This window comes from Vicugna pacos, chromosome 24 (assembly GCF_048564905.1).
Source record: "Vicugna pacos chromosome 24, VicPac4, whole genome shotgun sequence".
Lineage (NCBI taxonomy): Eukaryota > Metazoa > Chordata > Mammalia > Artiodactyla > Camelidae > Vicugna > Vicugna pacos.
Genome location: NC_133010.1, coordinates 11,575,955 through 11,593,054, shown reverse-complemented (window position 1 = coordinate 11,593,054; position 17,100 = coordinate 11,575,955). Strand labels below are relative to the sequence as shown.

The 17,100-nt window shown below is 37.0% G+C and overlaps 1 long non-coding RNA gene across 2 annotated transcripts in view; it reads right to left on the bottom strand.

The window, feature by feature from the left end:
- LOC107033376 (uncharacterized) overlaps positions 1-17,100 on the bottom strand; it is a 66,644-nt gene that overhangs the window by 47,198 nt on the left and 2,346 nt on the right. The window contains exons 2-3 of one of the 2 annotated variants that reach the window (XR_012063843.1): positions 16,949-17,028; positions 14,723-15,577 (exon numbers count right to left, since the gene is read on the bottom strand). This is a non-coding gene — a long non-coding RNA (uncharacterized lncRNA). Of the gene's footprint in view, positions 1-14,722; positions 15,578-16,948; positions 17,029-17,100 lie in introns of those variants that run through there. The other variant, XR_012063844.1, reaches the window with a different exon arrangement.

Genomic DNA, 17,100 nt, shown 5'->3' with positions numbered 1-17,100 from the left:
TCACTGAACAGGAAAGATGTGAAGGGACAGAGGATGAAAAAATAGGTGAAGCCGACCACGTTCCGAGCTCCGTGCCGGGAAATCTAATACAAACGATTACGTGAAGGACACAGCTAATTTAAAATGTTAGCTCCTGTCTTCAAGTTTTGAAGACTGCTATCATTAAAAATATTTTCTCTCGTTTCAATTTCTGTTTGGAAATTTTAAACTTTATTTTGAAAGCACTTTTCTTCTACACTAACACCTTTTTCTTAAAGCAGGCTGAGGAAGGCTGCTGCTTGAAGGGGTCTCTCTCCGACCTTCCTACCTGAGGCCAAGGGACTGTGGCTGCCCATCTTGTAACTGCTGTAAGAGCAAAGGGACCTCTGGGGCATTTTTAGCATTAAGACCTTCTTTTCCATCTCCCACCCCCCCATTATAAGCTAATGTATTCTTCAACATGAGGACTCTTGTGTGTTCACGATTGTAGTCAATGAGGCATGACTTTGCAAGCAGCTGGACTCTCCCCTTGAGAAGTCATTTACATAATTAAACATTGAAGCATCTGAACATGGGACGCATCGGGTGTGACCCACTCTTGTATCTGAGGTGACTTCAAAGCAGCATCGCACACTTCTGGCAACTGCTCGATCAGATCACGCCTAACGCCTCACCCCTCCAGCAGGCCTCCCCTGCTAACCTCGAGACCGCTCCAAGCACAACAACTAGCTGCCTCCTCTCACATTTCCTGCCTCAATTTTGCTGAAAACTCACGTTCCTTGACTTAAACTAATTTACTCTTTTTGTTATGTTTTCTGTGCCCCGGATGATGGCTAGATTCACTTAGCTGTTTGAAGTTTTAAAATAAAGACTATGGTGCAAAAAATAAAATAAAGGCTATGGGGCTCTGAATATACTCATTTACTGAATACATATGAACCCATATCATACTGTTTGCTCTATTTAAACAATTGATATTTTTCATTGCACAGAGAATTCAAATTCCCTCGTGTGATCCCCATAACAACCCGCTGAAGTATATATTACTATTCCCATTTGACAGACGAGCAAGTTGAGCCTCAGAAGTCAAACTACGGGGGAGGGGATAGCTCAGTGGTAGAGTGCATGCTTAGCATGCACGAGGTCCTGGGTTCAATGCCCAGTACCTCCTCCAAAATTAAATATGAAAAAAAAACTTAATTACCTCCCCACCAAAAAAAAAAAAGTTAAACTAGAAATGAGTAGAACAGTGATAATGATTCAGACCCACTCACTGATTTCCAGAACTTATTGCTCTTAACCATTAGGCAACATTGCCTATAAATTTCTCTTTATCTGGAGTGATTAATATAAAATCACACATAATTACATTCTCAGAAATTACCTTCAACTATATTTTTAAACTATATCTTTTTTAAAATCACTTTTATAACTTTAGATGAGCTAATTCTTAACAGTATTTCGGTTATGAATCCCATAGAAAATGACAATGCTGTGGACCTTTTGCCCAGGAAAAAAAACACATCCCACAAAGACAACAGTCTAGATGGCTGCCAACTTTAAAGGTGTCTCCACTGACAGATTAGAATCTTTTTCAATCATAGGCTAAAAAACGTTGCCAGCTCATCTCTCTGCAGATATTACCAGCAAACCCTCCCATTCTTTGATTTTACTTTCTAGTGAAGTGAAATACACCATTTCCATTACTACATTCCGGCCACGACATAAGGAAATGACTCACGATGGACTTTCCACACTGTTAAATCCCCACGCCTTCAACAATGATGTTAAAGATGTGACCTTCCTACCCCATCAGCCGCAGAGACGTGGCCTTATTTTGCTACTTGCCAGTACATTCTTCCCTCCTGCTGAAATAATCTTGACTTGTTTATCAGAACACATAATAATAAGGCACAATTCATTTTCCTAGCATAGAATCATTCGGAGAGAAAGGGTTTGACCACAGGACATAAGAAAAAGACTTAGGAGAGGCTGGTTATAAAAGGCAGTACAGAATTCCATGGACGTTAAGAGCCCAAGCTTTGGAGTAAGGTGGCTGAGACAGACAGAGGCTCAAGTCCGGGTTCTGCCACTCACTCTCTGTGTGACCTTGAACGATTTATTTGACCTCTCCAACTTTCTTAACCTGTGAAACTGTGATAATACTACACATCCTGCATGGCTCAAATTAATGTTGAGATCAGATGCTGAGATTAGATGCGAAACACACAAGAGTTTGGCACACAGTAGCACTGGATAATGGGTAGTATTATTACAGCATCCTTAGTAATTTTCAATGGACTGTTACCCGATATGATCACAGAAAATTATATCCTAGTCAACAGTTTTCATATTTATATTTATCATTGTTAAAAGTAATATGTAGGATTAAACCACAGACTTTTTGCCTGTACCCAAAAGGAAACCCAATCAATTAAGTCACTGATTTTTAAGGATTAGAGCATATAAAAATGCATAAAGAGAAAATCATATGCCTTCCCCTATTTTTAATCATCTGGGAGGATCCTCTGGGCTCAGGGTTACACTAATAAATATTAATCATCATTATTATATAATAGATATTCTGAAATACAGAATAAGAGGTTTTCAGATGATAAAATATTATTCTTTTACTATAGCACAATATTCTATAATATATCCTTTTATTAAGTCATCAAGAAGATTTATTTGTAAGAGGTACTGAAAATGTGGTAGGTACTCAATGAATATTTATTGAATTGAAGGCCAAACTGAAAATCACAGATGCCAGAGCTTTATGCATTCTCCCATTATGTCTCATCCTTTCCCAGCATGACAGAGATTATATGTCTACTTTATATTTGAAGCAATTGTGTGTTAGGAAGCTTAATTTGCCAATGTACACATCTAGTAACTTGTGTGAAAGTAACTAGTAATTAGTACATTAGCATTCCAACCTTGGCCTAACTTCAAATCCATGTTGTTTTTTTTAATCATACTCAGCTGCCTGCCAAATTTTACAAGGAAAAACACATAATTTTCAAACCAGTCAGGAACTCTGTTTATAAAATGTCTTACTCTCTCCATTATCAATCTGATAACTTCCTAGAAGAAAAAATGGCAAAGTTTACAGAATATACTTAATGTACTATCTCTTAAATAGAGAGATTTCTAATTCAAAAAATAGAAGGTTAAAAAAAATGCAACAGACTTCTAATCTGAGACAACAATTCAATTAAAAAATATAACACCCTTTTCCCAGTTTATTACGTGAATTAATATGAATGAACTGCCATCCCCAAATAATTAGAATACCAGTTGTAGGCATAGCTTGGCAATTTGACTACTTAACTAATTTGAACAAAGCACCACAAAGGGCATATGAAAACGGTATGCATAAATCAAGAGAATTTCTCCAATTTTAATGAATCATATCTCTCAGGAGATAAGCCAAGTTAAAAGTTAGTTTATGTGCCAATTAAGGAAGCTATAATCATAAACAATTTGCCTGTGTCTGGAATAAAATTTAATCAATCTAGGATCATTTCCTTTTCATCTGTGTAAAAAAAAAAGAAGTAATTTATCTGGGCAATGATTAGCAAGAATTTGGAAAAAAAATTAAAATATTGGAATGCAAGAACTAGGGTAGGGAACTCAGCATCAACTGAAAATCTAACATGGACTCGTAAGCCAGGCACTTCTACAGGTGCTCCTGGGAAGAAACAGGTACCAGCTCAGTCCTGGAAATGTCACCTGTATAGCCAAGCAGGCTGATGATATTTATGAGTTTGCTAGGTCTCACAGAACACAGAGAATGAAGAAACTCAGTAGATTTAATTGATTTTATCACCTCAGCACCCCAGGCTTTTCAAAACAATACCAGATCCTTTTGTTGTAGAAGTTACGTGCCTTAATTTTTCATTTTTCTATTAGAACCAAATTGTTATCAAGTGTCAGGAGTATAGATAACAAAAGGAAGTAGAATAATTAAAGGTAAAATGATGCAATTTTTTTGTAAAATAATACAATATCTAAAGGTAAGTAATACAATAAGGCTCAGAAAAGCCAAAACAGCAGCCAGGTGCCTTATTTTATGTATGAGACTGTGCCAGGAATCATTAGCAGGAATGAACCATTTAGGAAATCTTAGCCAAAGCCAGAGACTCCTCTAGAATTCCGTCTTCTCTCGAGTGTAGCTATATCATGCAACCGAGTAACAAGGTTCAGAAACCATATTTTTCATCATTTTATAATGCATAGACAAGCTCAATGTAAATGACTGTATTACTAGAAGCCAAATCATAGCACTCTGCCTCTGAACTTAACAGGGACAATGAAGGCTTGTGATACAACAAAGTGTGCTGAAATCTACGTAGTGCCACAATTCAACAGCCTAAAAAGAGGTGATTAGAGCTTATGAAACCTCCCTCTCACGGCTGCTTAGGCATTCATTTTTCCTTAATATTCCTTTTTAAGTTACAAAAGCATTAACAATTGTTTGGAAAATAAAGGAAAATCATCACGTCCCTGCCACCTTAAAACTACTATCATTTGTATTATCCCCATCTAGTCTTTTTTTTTTTCATGTATACAAAATCCTTTATTTTACACCAATAGGGTCATATTACATACAGCTTGCTTTTTTTTTCACCTAAAATGTTTCTTGGAGATGCTTTCTTATTGGTATTTAAAGCTGTCTCATTCTTTTCAACGGCCGCACGTTATTTCAGTATGTGGATGCAGCATAATTTACTTACCCATTCCCTATAAAATACCAAGTCACTTGCTTGCAATTTTTTGATATTATGAACAATGCCACAAGCAGCATTCTGGTACTCACTTCTTTATGCGGATATGCAAGTGTATTGGTGGGATAAATTCCTAGAAGTGGATCTTCCTTAGCTGATGTTTTACGTAGTGAAAGTCACAGCATCCATACAATTTTACAGCCTGCATATTTCACATTGGGTATTACACACAGCAAACACTTCCCATGTTGCTATGCAGCCTCCAAGATTAACGTTTTCAGTGGTCTGTGGCTTCCTATTAAGGGGATCTATTCAACCTTCGCTCTATTGTTAGGTATACCTGCTTCAATAAATAATGCGATGCGCTTCCTCACGCACCGTATCTTGCCCTAAGTCCCCCCTCGGTCCTCCTCTCACTGAACTCCTCTTCACACAAAGGCATCCCCATTCTAAACATGCTCTAGGGCCCTGTGACCTTGGAGTTCCTTGCCTAAGGGGCATGATATATGCTACAACATGGACCTCGAAAACATCATGGTTATTGAAATAAACATTCAACTGCTTGGGACTTGCAAACAATTTCCCCAACTGGTTACCATTCAGAAAGTTCAACTTTTAATGTAGTTCAAATCTAACTTCAAGGTTCCGGGTTTTCCAGTTTACCTAAGAAGTTCCTCTCCCTCACTCCCACATCCCACCTCACCACATTATAAAAATATTCTCCTACAGCTTCATTTGCTACATTTAAATATCTAGTTCATCCCACACTCATATTTATATAAACACAGCAAAAGGATGCAGAGTAAACTGCTAGCTACAGTTCTCTAAACTTTGCCTTCATATGATAGAACTGGATCCTTTGTAATATATATGTATTACTTAATAAACAAACAAGAATACTGTCTAGCTCTTAAAAAAAATGGTATATGTAAACATTACCATTTTCACTGCCAAGCTGAGAAAAGGAATAAAATAAAACAATTCATTTGGGAGTATTCAAATGTACTCAGCAAAGGAAACTATCAACCCAGATTCTAAATAACCAATCCTTGTAAACTTTAGAATAACAACAGATAAAAAAACCATTTTTTTATCTTCCCTCAAATGGTTTAGCCAAATGGAAGAATAAATAAACCTATATTCCATTCAGGGTAAAATGAACCTGTGGTTCACCTAAAGATCAAGCTTAGGTTAATTAGTAAAAGGAGACAGACCAGATGATGATAACCAGCCCAAAATAAAAAAAGAAGCACATGATTAAGCGAGCAGATGGCCGCTTGCAATTTACTGTTTGATTTGGATTGATGGTCCAACTAGGGAAAGTCTTTAGCTTAAGCTCTTCCCTTGAGAGCCCTAGATGGCTGGACTCCAGTGATTTGTTCAGGTTTTGAGTGCTTGTCCTCCTAGACATGCTTCCATAATTCAGAAAAAGTTTAATGTGTCTATCAAACAAGCACTGACAGGGGGGTCCACACTCCATCACGGCATGCTAACTCACTCTTTCCTTTCAGCCTCAGGCAGGCAGACCGGAAGAAGAAAACACCTTTTTACCTTCTAAAGATCCTATTTTAAAAGCAAAAATGATTGGAGGAACTATACCTTACTTAAATCATTTTGTATATATACCTTAAGCCAATGTTAGCAAAAATTTGTCAACAATCATGTGTAAGCAGAATCAGGCCTCAGGACAGGAACCGAAGGTAGAAATGGGTGAACCCAGGAAAGAGAAACAGGGTACCGATTTAAGAAGGAGCCAAAAGCATGCTTTCGTGTATTTCTCAATTTTGTTTAGAATGAGTACATCCCGTACGACTCATGATCAGCTCTAACAGGCCTTCCCTGATATGAGCTGTCCAACCCAGTAAAAAGCATCTGTTTTAAGTTGCAAGTATAAACAGAACAAGATCCCAACCAAAACCATAGATATTTCTGACATGGTGTAAGTAGAACATATACATCTTTAAGTATTTTCCTTTTCACGTAAACATCCATTTAAAAAAAAAGGGTAAAGAAACAGATTTGGATGGGGGATTATAGCTCAGTCCATTCCAGCTTTGAGTTTTTCAGCTCAAAAGATATTTTTAAAAATAAAAACTGGCAGTTTTTAATGTCAGTCTGAAGTTACTGCCATTATCTCTTGGGTTTTGTTTTTGTTTTCTTTTCTTTTTCTAACTACAAAAAGATAGACAGATAGACAGACAAATCCGTATTCATCCATTATAAGCAAGAGTTTTCCAATCACTATTTCTCCCAAATTCAGTATTTCATTAGCAGAAAGATAATCTTGCATTAAATCAAAGATTGACAAATTAAAACTCATATCTTTTTTTCCCTAAATAACTTCACAAACATGTTAAACACAAAAAGGAAGTTGGAGTTAGGAATTGCGAGGCTCCAAGAATTTTTCGTTTCTAAAGGATTGGATGTGACTGCCAACAATTCCATGGTTTTAGCTATTTCAAAAGGAAGAATGTGATAATAGCTCCTGGGTGGGATAATTTTGGCTGGACTCGATTAAATCTAAGCTTAAAACTTACAGAGAACAGCTTGGACTGCATTTTTTTTTTTAAGAAACAGTTATGCATTTCATCTTACTGCAGCCTTGCCAAATTCAGGGCCTTTTGGGAGTCTGGCATTAGATTAGACACTAACAAAGAGAGCTAAATACCCTGGGTAATATGAGTTACATAACTCCGATCAACACTAATGAGTGTGTGTCTCACTAAAATCTTGCACGTGTACTTTTGGAAAGGAGTCCTTTCCTTTCACAAAGAGCTATTTCATTAATCTCGCAGAAAGTAATCAGTCCAAAAGAGAATGAATGACCAACACTGGACACATTCAGCTGGCACTTTGATCTGCACCCTGACATCTTTCTCTTTTGGTAAATAAATCAAATTTACACTTCCTAGAAATGCATCTAGATTGTACATCCAACATCTTAAACTTTGTTCTTGACACCATTTTCTGGTGACTTTAGGATATACAATTTTAGTACCACTAATGATAATTCTAGAAACTTGAAAAAATCAACTATACATTGGGTGACTCCTAGAGTCTTCATTTTCGAAATTTGAACACAAATAATATAAATATTAAAAACTGTCCCATGCGTTTCTGATTCCAGGACAAGATGGCATAAATGTACTTTTCTCTTTTCTTTTTGCTAAGCACAGCTAAAATCTGGAGACTTTATACATAAAACACACATAAGAAGACTTGGAATATTTTTCAAGTATGCAAAGAAAAGAACTCCATATCCAGTGAAAATATCCTTCAAGAATGAAGGGGAAATCAGAGTCTCAGATGACAGAAAAGTAAAAGAATCTGTTGTCAGCAGACCTGTCTTTAAGAAAGACTAAAAGAAAAAAGTAAAAAATAAATGAGGGAAAAATATTCACAGAAAAAAGTAAGATCAATTATCCTATTTAAAAATATATCTGGTTATTCCTGCAGCACTGTGTAAAACAGCAAAAAAATTGGCAACAACCTAAATGTTCATCAGTAGGAAACTGATTAAGTTATGGTTTAATAAATTTTACAAGATAGAATATTATGCTGTAGTGAAAATGAAAAGGCGCTTTAGTTAATACAGAAAGATTTCTATTATTAAAACTATTATTAGTTTTTTTTAAAGTAAAATGAAAACAATATATAGTATGCTTCCCTTTGAGTAAAAGGGGCAAAATAAGAAAAGATATTTGATTTGCTCTTATATGAATAAAGAAATTCTGTAATGATATATACAAACCACTTATACTGGCTATCCAGAGAGTAGGCAGGTAGGTGGGAACCGAGTAGATAAGAAAACTTTTTCATTTTATACTTTTTGCTATTTTTTTAAATCATTCAAAAACTAATCTGTTCAGAACATCGGATTATAAACAATATGTAGCAGATTAGGAAAAGATCATTTTATTCATTTTAACTTCCATTAAAAGGTATCCCAACTAATTTTTATAGACTGAAAATATTCTATTAAAGACATAATCAGAGACTAGGAGTCTTAAGATGCTACCAAGAGCCCCTGGATCAAAATGCTGAAAGATGACTTCTTATTCAACAGTCTAAGAAATGAGTTTAAATTCAAAGTTGGAACAATAATAAAGAATATTTTAGCAAATTTTAAAGGCATTAACAACTGAACCTTATGAAATTCTGAGGTCTAGAAGTGCCACGCTATTTTAAAGAGATATAAAATACTTATTTAAAAGACAACAGTGAAGGTGGGCCACTGACAGGGCCCTTTGCAGAAGGAAGATGCCGAATAAGAAAGTACCAAAGATCTATAGTTTATTACAGCAGCAGCCTAAAGTCTGAGAGTAATATTCCAACAGCTCACTGTCTGTGCACATGTGCACTCAGTGCGTGTGTTTGTTTATTCATTTGTTTGCTTGTTCATTTATTTATTTTAGTCACGCATTCATTCTGGACTGGCAGCTTGTCCTTTCAATTTTTAAACAAATTTAAAATTAAAAGCTGAAGGGAATTATATCCTCAAAGCTCACAGACCTACAGAGCTAAAAATCGATTTAAAGTTGAAGAAGTGGTTCTTTACAGAACATGAGCCTAGATTATAACATTGGAGGAGGGGGGCAGCATGATTACAGCATTGGTAAGTGATCACTAAAAAAGGAAAAGTGATCATTCCTAAGGCAGTGAATAGTAAGCCTAGAGAGATTATAAATATATATACTTTTATAGCCTCTAGCCGTTTCTGTCTAAACCTTAGTTATTAAATGATTTATATCTTAACGACATAAACAGTACACAATTTTTCCAAATTTAAGTATTTTTCCTTGAGAGAAGAAAAAGAAGGAAAATTTACAATGAGTAATACATACTTTGAACAGAAACCCAACAATATAAAACTGGAGTTTAAGTTGTCATTATGGGAGACATAAATTTAAGTCTGTATTTGTCAGCTACAAACTAGTGAGCCTATAAAAGAATATTTTCATTAATCTACTTTGCCTTTTATTTTCCATAATCCAAGCTGGGGTTTGGAGTTCCTCCGTCATGCTCCCAAAGCACTCTATGAATACTGTACCTTACACTGTTCTAGAATTCTGTGATGTCTCCATGGCACCCTCCTCACAGGTTTCCAGAAGGCTTCTATTGACTGCAGGAGTCACAGAAACTGACAGAGTGCTTGGCTCAATGGTGATTAATAAACATTGTTGATTTAATTAAATGTAAAAAAATTTAGGTGATACAGCACATATTTACTATATTAATGATTTTAAATATCCAACTTTTTCATCTAGGCCAAAGCTATTCAGTTTTTATGTAGGCCACCAACTTTAAAAAGAGATGACAAGTTTACAAGACTGAATAAGCATAAAAGAAACTGAACCTGAAGCGTTTCACTATAAAATTCTTCAAGGCTAATATTCTTTCTGTTTATACAGCTCAAAAGTAGGAGTAACAGAGTTCACTCCTTTATAGCATCTTTGTTTTCATATAACTTTGTGGAAAATATTTCAGATTATTCGGTTCCTTTGGCTGTTAAATTATTTTCCTTTTTTTTATTGAAGTATAGTCAGTTTACAATGTTCTGTCAATTTCTGGTGTATGGCATAATGTTTCAGTCATACATGCACATGCATATACTCCTTTTTATATTCTTTTTCATTATAGGTTACTGCATGATACTGAACTTAGTTGCCTGTGCCTTTTCTTTATTATTTAAATATTTGATGAATCCTTTAGATGTAGAAAATTCAAATTACTGTGTTCAAAAAGTGTTCAGTGTTAGTGGGAACAAGGAATTATGCTGCAGGCTCCCCTGGGATCCTACAAAAGCCGCCCTGCTTGATCTGGACAAGAGGTGGCAGCATGCTCCAGGAAAATGTCTCAAGCATCCTGTGTTTCTCCTGAGTATTTAGAACCGCCAAAGAACTGCAGACTGCGGGACTGTAGGACTCTGGGATACAAAATAGATAAACAAGTTCATACCGTATAGCACAGGGAACTACATTCAATATCTTGTAGTAACTTACATGAAAAAGAATATGAAAACAAATATATGTTCATGTATGACTGAAGCATTATGCTGTACACCAGAAATTGACACAACATTGCAAACTGACTATACTTCAGTAAAAATATACATATTCAAAAAAAATTTAGCTAATCTATTGGTTCCAACCAAACTGCATTTCCAAAGCAGTAGAGGTCGTAGTACGTTTCAATCATTTTACAGCTAGATCCAGTGTCACCACTGTTGCTCATTACCACCTGCTGGTTAATTCACAACAGGCATAATACAACACCACACAGCAAGGTCTCGGCTAAACCAGAGAGGAGAGAGGAAAAGGAATAGAGGAGCTCGGGAATATAAGAAATTGAAAACTCCTTGAGTATTCTGGAACAACTCTCATACGCACCTTCAATGACCTTTCAGTCTCATAAACATGATTAATATGTGATATGTTTTTACTATCTATAATACTAACCCTTTATATATAACTATATTATTAACATAGATACTAACAATAATAATAATAATACGATCAAATAACTGCAAAAACCAGTGATGATTTTAAGGCTGATTAGTTTACTCATTCTTTGAATAAAGTATACAATTCAGTAAAAATAGAAGAATTTATCCCATGGCCTAGGTATCAAAGTAGCTCTTCTGCCCCTTTTCCATTTGCCCATTTCTGTCCCCCAATAACCTTATAAGCACCTAATTATAGGAATGAGATCACTAAGCAATTGAAACTAACTCCTGACGTCCACTCTCCTGAACGCACACCATGCCTTGTCTAACCTGTTGGTTCTTCTTCCTTGATGAAAAGAAGAATGAAGAATTAAGCAGTTAAAGAATGATCAGCTCTCCACCCCCAACAGCCCCCTTAGCCATCCTGCAGGTAGATCATGGGGCAAGATAACTGAAGAGAGAGTGAGTCAGTTTGCACACAATGGAGAAGGATGCAGAACCCGCCTCCTGCCTCCATGATTCACTCAGATTCTTCCCCCAATTTTTCCCTTTAAAAACCGTCACAGCTGAGCAGAATCTTCAGAGATGGTCTTTGGACATGAGTCTACCATTTCCCCCGATGGCCAGCTCCTCTGATTGAAGCACCTTTCCTTTCTACTGATCCTTGCCTCTCAAATAATTGGCTTTTGAGCGGCGAGCAGCCAAGCCTGAATTCGGTAAACAGGTACTTCTGTTTGACTGACTTTCATGGGCAAGTTAGACTAAAAAAGATAAACAATTTCTTAAGTTTATTTTATTTGGTTAGATTCAGTCATTAGCAGACTCTGTTCACTTGTGTATTTTCCTAATTTTATTTTATTCTGCCATGTCATCATGCTTACCTACATAAACTGTTAATTCATAGCATTTGCTTGCCTTGCATTTAAAGATTTAAGAGATCCTGACATGCTCTCTGTATAAAGGGTTATTATTTGAGTTCCTAGTTTCCTAGGAGACTGAGAGATCAGTTGCTATTTAAACACAAAACTAAACTGACTAGACTTGCTTAACTGCAAAATTGACTTGAGACCTGCTTAAAATCATATAAGGGAATAGCTACTAAGCCTAGAAATGTGTCAGGTATGAGTCAGGTTATGACCTTGAATTTTAAATGAAACTTGGAGACTGACGTAGGACCGTCTCAGCAAGGTGTCACTGTGGGCTCTATGGTAGCACAACATCGAAAGAAGTACACTCACTCAACATCACTCCAGGGCTCCTACACAGCTGACTGAGTCAATGCGTGCAGGACCAACTGTCAGATCTTTCTGCACCCCACCTGTATGCAAGCAGTCTAGGTATGTTAAATGTCAGTGATGAAGACAATGACAATGCTATTAGTTTGGTTAGCTAAGAAATCAAACAAAGGAAATTTACCATATAAAGAACTAAATGGTAAAAAAAGTAACTTTTAAGGATAGTTCCTTAAAAAAAGTACTTTTCATTTTAAAAAGAAATTAATAGGTATGCTCCAAGTGCTTAGCCAGATCCTAGGATTACAAGAGGAACAACTCAAACAGAGCTCTTCCTAGGGAGCCAAGGAAGGTTTCACAGGGAAAACAACCCATAAGCAAACCACCCTTGAAGGATGCTTAGGACTTATTCCAAAAGCAAAAAGGTTGTTAAAGAAAATCGTCAGGGCAAAGGCAAAATGCTGAACATAGTAGGATGAGGGAGATGGTGTATCAGCTCTGGTGCCCAGGGACACAGGGGATAATAGCTACAGGTCAGAAGGAGGAAGATGCTGAATGGTGTGGTAAGGGTGTGCACCTTATATTCGGAGGGCACAGTAAGGCAGCAAAGACTTATAAATAGGACGGTGACATCATCAGATTCACGTTAAGACTCCGGCAGCGATCTGAAAGATGTACTCAGATAAGAGGGCAGGTGTGATTCAAGGAGATCAATTAAGAAGCTAGAAAGACAATAAACACTTGAAGTAAAACATTAAAAAGGAAAAGACAAATTTGAGTTATTTCAGATGATAATTAAGTAGGACCAGAGTTTTCAAATGACCAATTTTTCCTAATCCCTTCCATTGGCCCTAAAATTTCTACTTAGCCATGATGCGTGAGGGCAAAAACTCAAGTTAGTAAGTATTCCATTATAATAATTCCATAATGTAACAACTAATAATTAATAAGTTCAAACCACTATTGGACACTTTTTGGTATTCTCTGACAAGAGAGCAGCAAAGGTACCTTCACAGGTGACCATGCCCTCTTACAGAAGCCATCAACAAAGAAAACATTCCTGGCTTTAATCATATCTTCCAGGAGGGAGAGAACACTAAAATTAAGCCGCCATAATTTCCCTTTCAAAGGACAATTCTGAAGGGATTTGTCAAAATAACCTACTGGGCTTGGCAACTAGCCAACCAGACAATAAATACAGAAACCCAAAACCCAAAACCCAAGGGAACTAAATTTGGTCATATTTGCTTTTCTGTGGTCAAGTGGCTCAATTTCCCATTTAAAGGTAAAACCACTTGGACATCTCTGCCACCATCAAACCACTAACCCCACCACTTTTTTTTTTCTATTCTAAATTCTTTTACATAATATGAACAGCAGACCTCTGGACAGCTAAGGATTTCCCTCTCCAACATGAGCTCAGTGGGCTATGGCTTACAATTTCTGATTTTTTTTTCATTAATGAACTCATAATGCTTTTGTGACAAGGGAAAGAAAAGTCTTTATTGTTTAAATAGTTCATTCAAGTCACTCAGACAGGCCCTGGTTGACATTTTAGAGTAGAAATTACAGGAGATCTCTAAGGTCTAAAGGCACAAAAATGAGAGATTTCCATCGGTTTTAGTTTGCGCTGCATGCCCAGCAACTAAAACAGTTCCTGATCCATGTGGACATCTGGACATAAGTGTTCAATGAATGGATCAGAATCCACATCTGAGTCTGAAGTCTACACTCTGTCTACTACATCCCAGTTTCCCAAAGTAATCTGATAATAAAAATCACTTGGGTTATATGTCAAAAATACAAATTCTTTGAACCCTCCTTAGGTGTTCTAACTGAAGGCCTAGTGAGGTGCATTTTTAACAAAGACGAAACAATTCTTAGCATTAGGCAGATCAAGACTTGCAGAAATAGTCCCTCTTCTAGCTTCCACACTCCTCATCAATCTCTCCTCCCCCAAATACCAACAAAACACATTCATTGAGCACTGTTCTAAATGTATTCCAACAACCTTAAGAAGTAGGTACTTTACCCCCATTTTTTAGAAAAGGAAATAGAGGCATAGAGAATTTAAGAAGCTTGCACAAGGTCAGAGAGCTAATAATTGAGAGAGCAGAGATTTGAACCCAGTCTCGCTCCGGAATCTGAATCTGGTAAACTTTACATTATTCTGAACATACCCACTTGTCCCATCCTCCCCAAAGTGCTGGCCCCAAATGTTCCCTTTGGGTAACATTTCCATTTCTGGTAGTGAGAGTCCACTCTGGTCAGTGTATACATGATCACAAACTTCAAACTGGTAGTTTATATATAAATAAAGGAAGTTCCACCAAAAGGTATTCAATTGGATCTTTTTAATATAACCAAAATCAATAGCCATTTATAAGGAAAGTGTTATTACCTGTGGCAGTATATTCCCCATCATAAAAACATGATATAAAATAATGAATTTTTAAAAGTAAGACAAATCCAGAAAACATAAGCAAACTGGGTTGTACCTCCTGAAAAATGTTTTAAAAATAAAAACACATTTTGGCATTCGGAAGGCCCAGAAGTAATGTTGGGTAGTATATAAATTAGTCATTTACCGCCATGCGATTAAAGAAATAAAACTTCTCAACAGATGCTGCCAAACATAAACCCAATGAGTATTCAGTACGTTCACTGTTCTGTAAAAAAATTTAATTAAAACCCAAATCTCCTTCTAGTAATGACTACTACAACAACAAAAGAATTTAGGCAAATAATACAAGCTCATGGCAACCAAATTAGATTTTGAAACATGCCCAGCTTACCACAAATAATAGGTATAATGAAACGAGGCGTCTTAACACCCAAATCCTACAGCTTTAAAAAAGGAAAAAGAAAAGCTTTCCTTCCACACACTGCTTCCTACCCACAAAATCATTAGAAAATATTTCATTCAGCTTCTTTAGCAGTTTTTTTTTTCCCCCTCAATCTTAGAATGTATCTTTCTTTGTTGAATCACCCCTAAGGGCAGAACACAGTCCTGGTGGAAGAGCCTTCGGAAGTGGCTGGCAGGATTAAGAGCAAGGATGAGATCTCTCTCTGGTTAATCCGTGAAGGGAGGGAAAAAAAAAAAGTAAAACCATAATACGCGTGTCTGTAGCTTTAACTCTGCTCCGGGCACGATAAATGCACCTCTTGAGCAACCTCCAGGGCTTGCTTTGGCACTGAGGCAAAGAGAAACAACTTGGTAAACAAAGCTTTTGTTTACGGTCTTGTGTACGACAAACAAGCATTGTTTCCTTCTGTTAATACGTCTATTATCTGTCTGTAAAAAAACACAAAGCTAAGCTGGTGATATAATGGGAACACTAACAGAACTTAATAGTGTAATAATTATTCTTGATATTCTGTAGTCATGATTCGGCATCCTGGAGTTACAGAACCATGCTAACGACCCAAGGTTTTTTACAGACACCTCCACCGTCAGGCGCTCGGAAAATCTATCACGAACCCTCCAACCACAGCATCAACTGTGTGATCTGCTTTCCACTCAACAGGGGACATCCCCCCAGCTGCTTCCCAGCGCTACAGTAAAGATTTAGTCCCAGTTTTCTCTCTCCCTGCTTCTCCCTGTGAGTGACCCCTGTGGACCCGTGTGGCACTCCGTGCTTCCCATCCTCTGGGGAACTGTGAGTAAGAAACTCTTTCAAAGGCAGTTGTCTCTGTATCTGTCATCCTGCTACAGCTGATGAAAATACATCCTGAGTCAAAATAAACAAAGTATATTATTCAAAATTTTCCCTTCTGAATACTCTACTTCTTTGAATCTTTCAATTACTTACTATCACTCGTTTGGGCACTGTTAAAAGGTCAACTGAAGTACAGGAAAATTTTGCAGAGTTTCTCTGAGCAAACATCAAAGCAAGCCAGGCAGCGCCAAACTGAAAACACCTAGGAGCGCCCAGCAGCGGGAGCTCAAGGAAAGGCCTTCCAGAGCACACGCGGAAGCAAAGCAAGGAAATCCTTGACTGACCACAGCTTGGGTGGTGGCCTCATCTGAGAAAGCCTCGTTGGCTGTTTGTGATTAGCTGTTCTGAAGTTTCCATTTCTTTCCTTGAGGCATTTACGGGAATCAACTCTGGCTTAGGTTTTCATTTGCTTAGGTAGGCTGCCAAGGCCTTAGAGCCACCACCATCAAATGACCTCCTTGTTTAATTACTTTACCAGCACCAGTGCTCCCTTGTGTATTCATATGCTAGTCATACAGGAGACAACAAGGAGAAAACAAAACCCCGGCCCTCATGGAGTTTATCCTCTAGGAGTTACACTTGTAAGTGAAGTGGAGGAGGCTAATCTATTATTTCATTTGAATCTCTCTCTTCTTACCAGGGTTTCACATATGCTAATGTTTAATACTATTCACTGAATGAGAAAATGATCCATTTTCCTCAAGCATCAGAACCACTTTATCTTGATTATCAAACAGTGGTTTACAGTTAAGTTTATCTCACTTGATAAAGACCACGAAGTACAGCACTGTTAAATGATACATAATTCAAGTAGCTGGACTTTATCCAATCAATAGCATTACTCACCAGTTTACAAACGAGTTAGTGGGTCCTCACAAGACACCGCATCTACGGCTGCCTTGATCATAACTTGCCAACCTTCGGAACTGTAAGAAAGAAATTTATGTTGTTCATAAGCCACTGAGTCTACGATATTTCTGTTATAGCAAAATGGACTA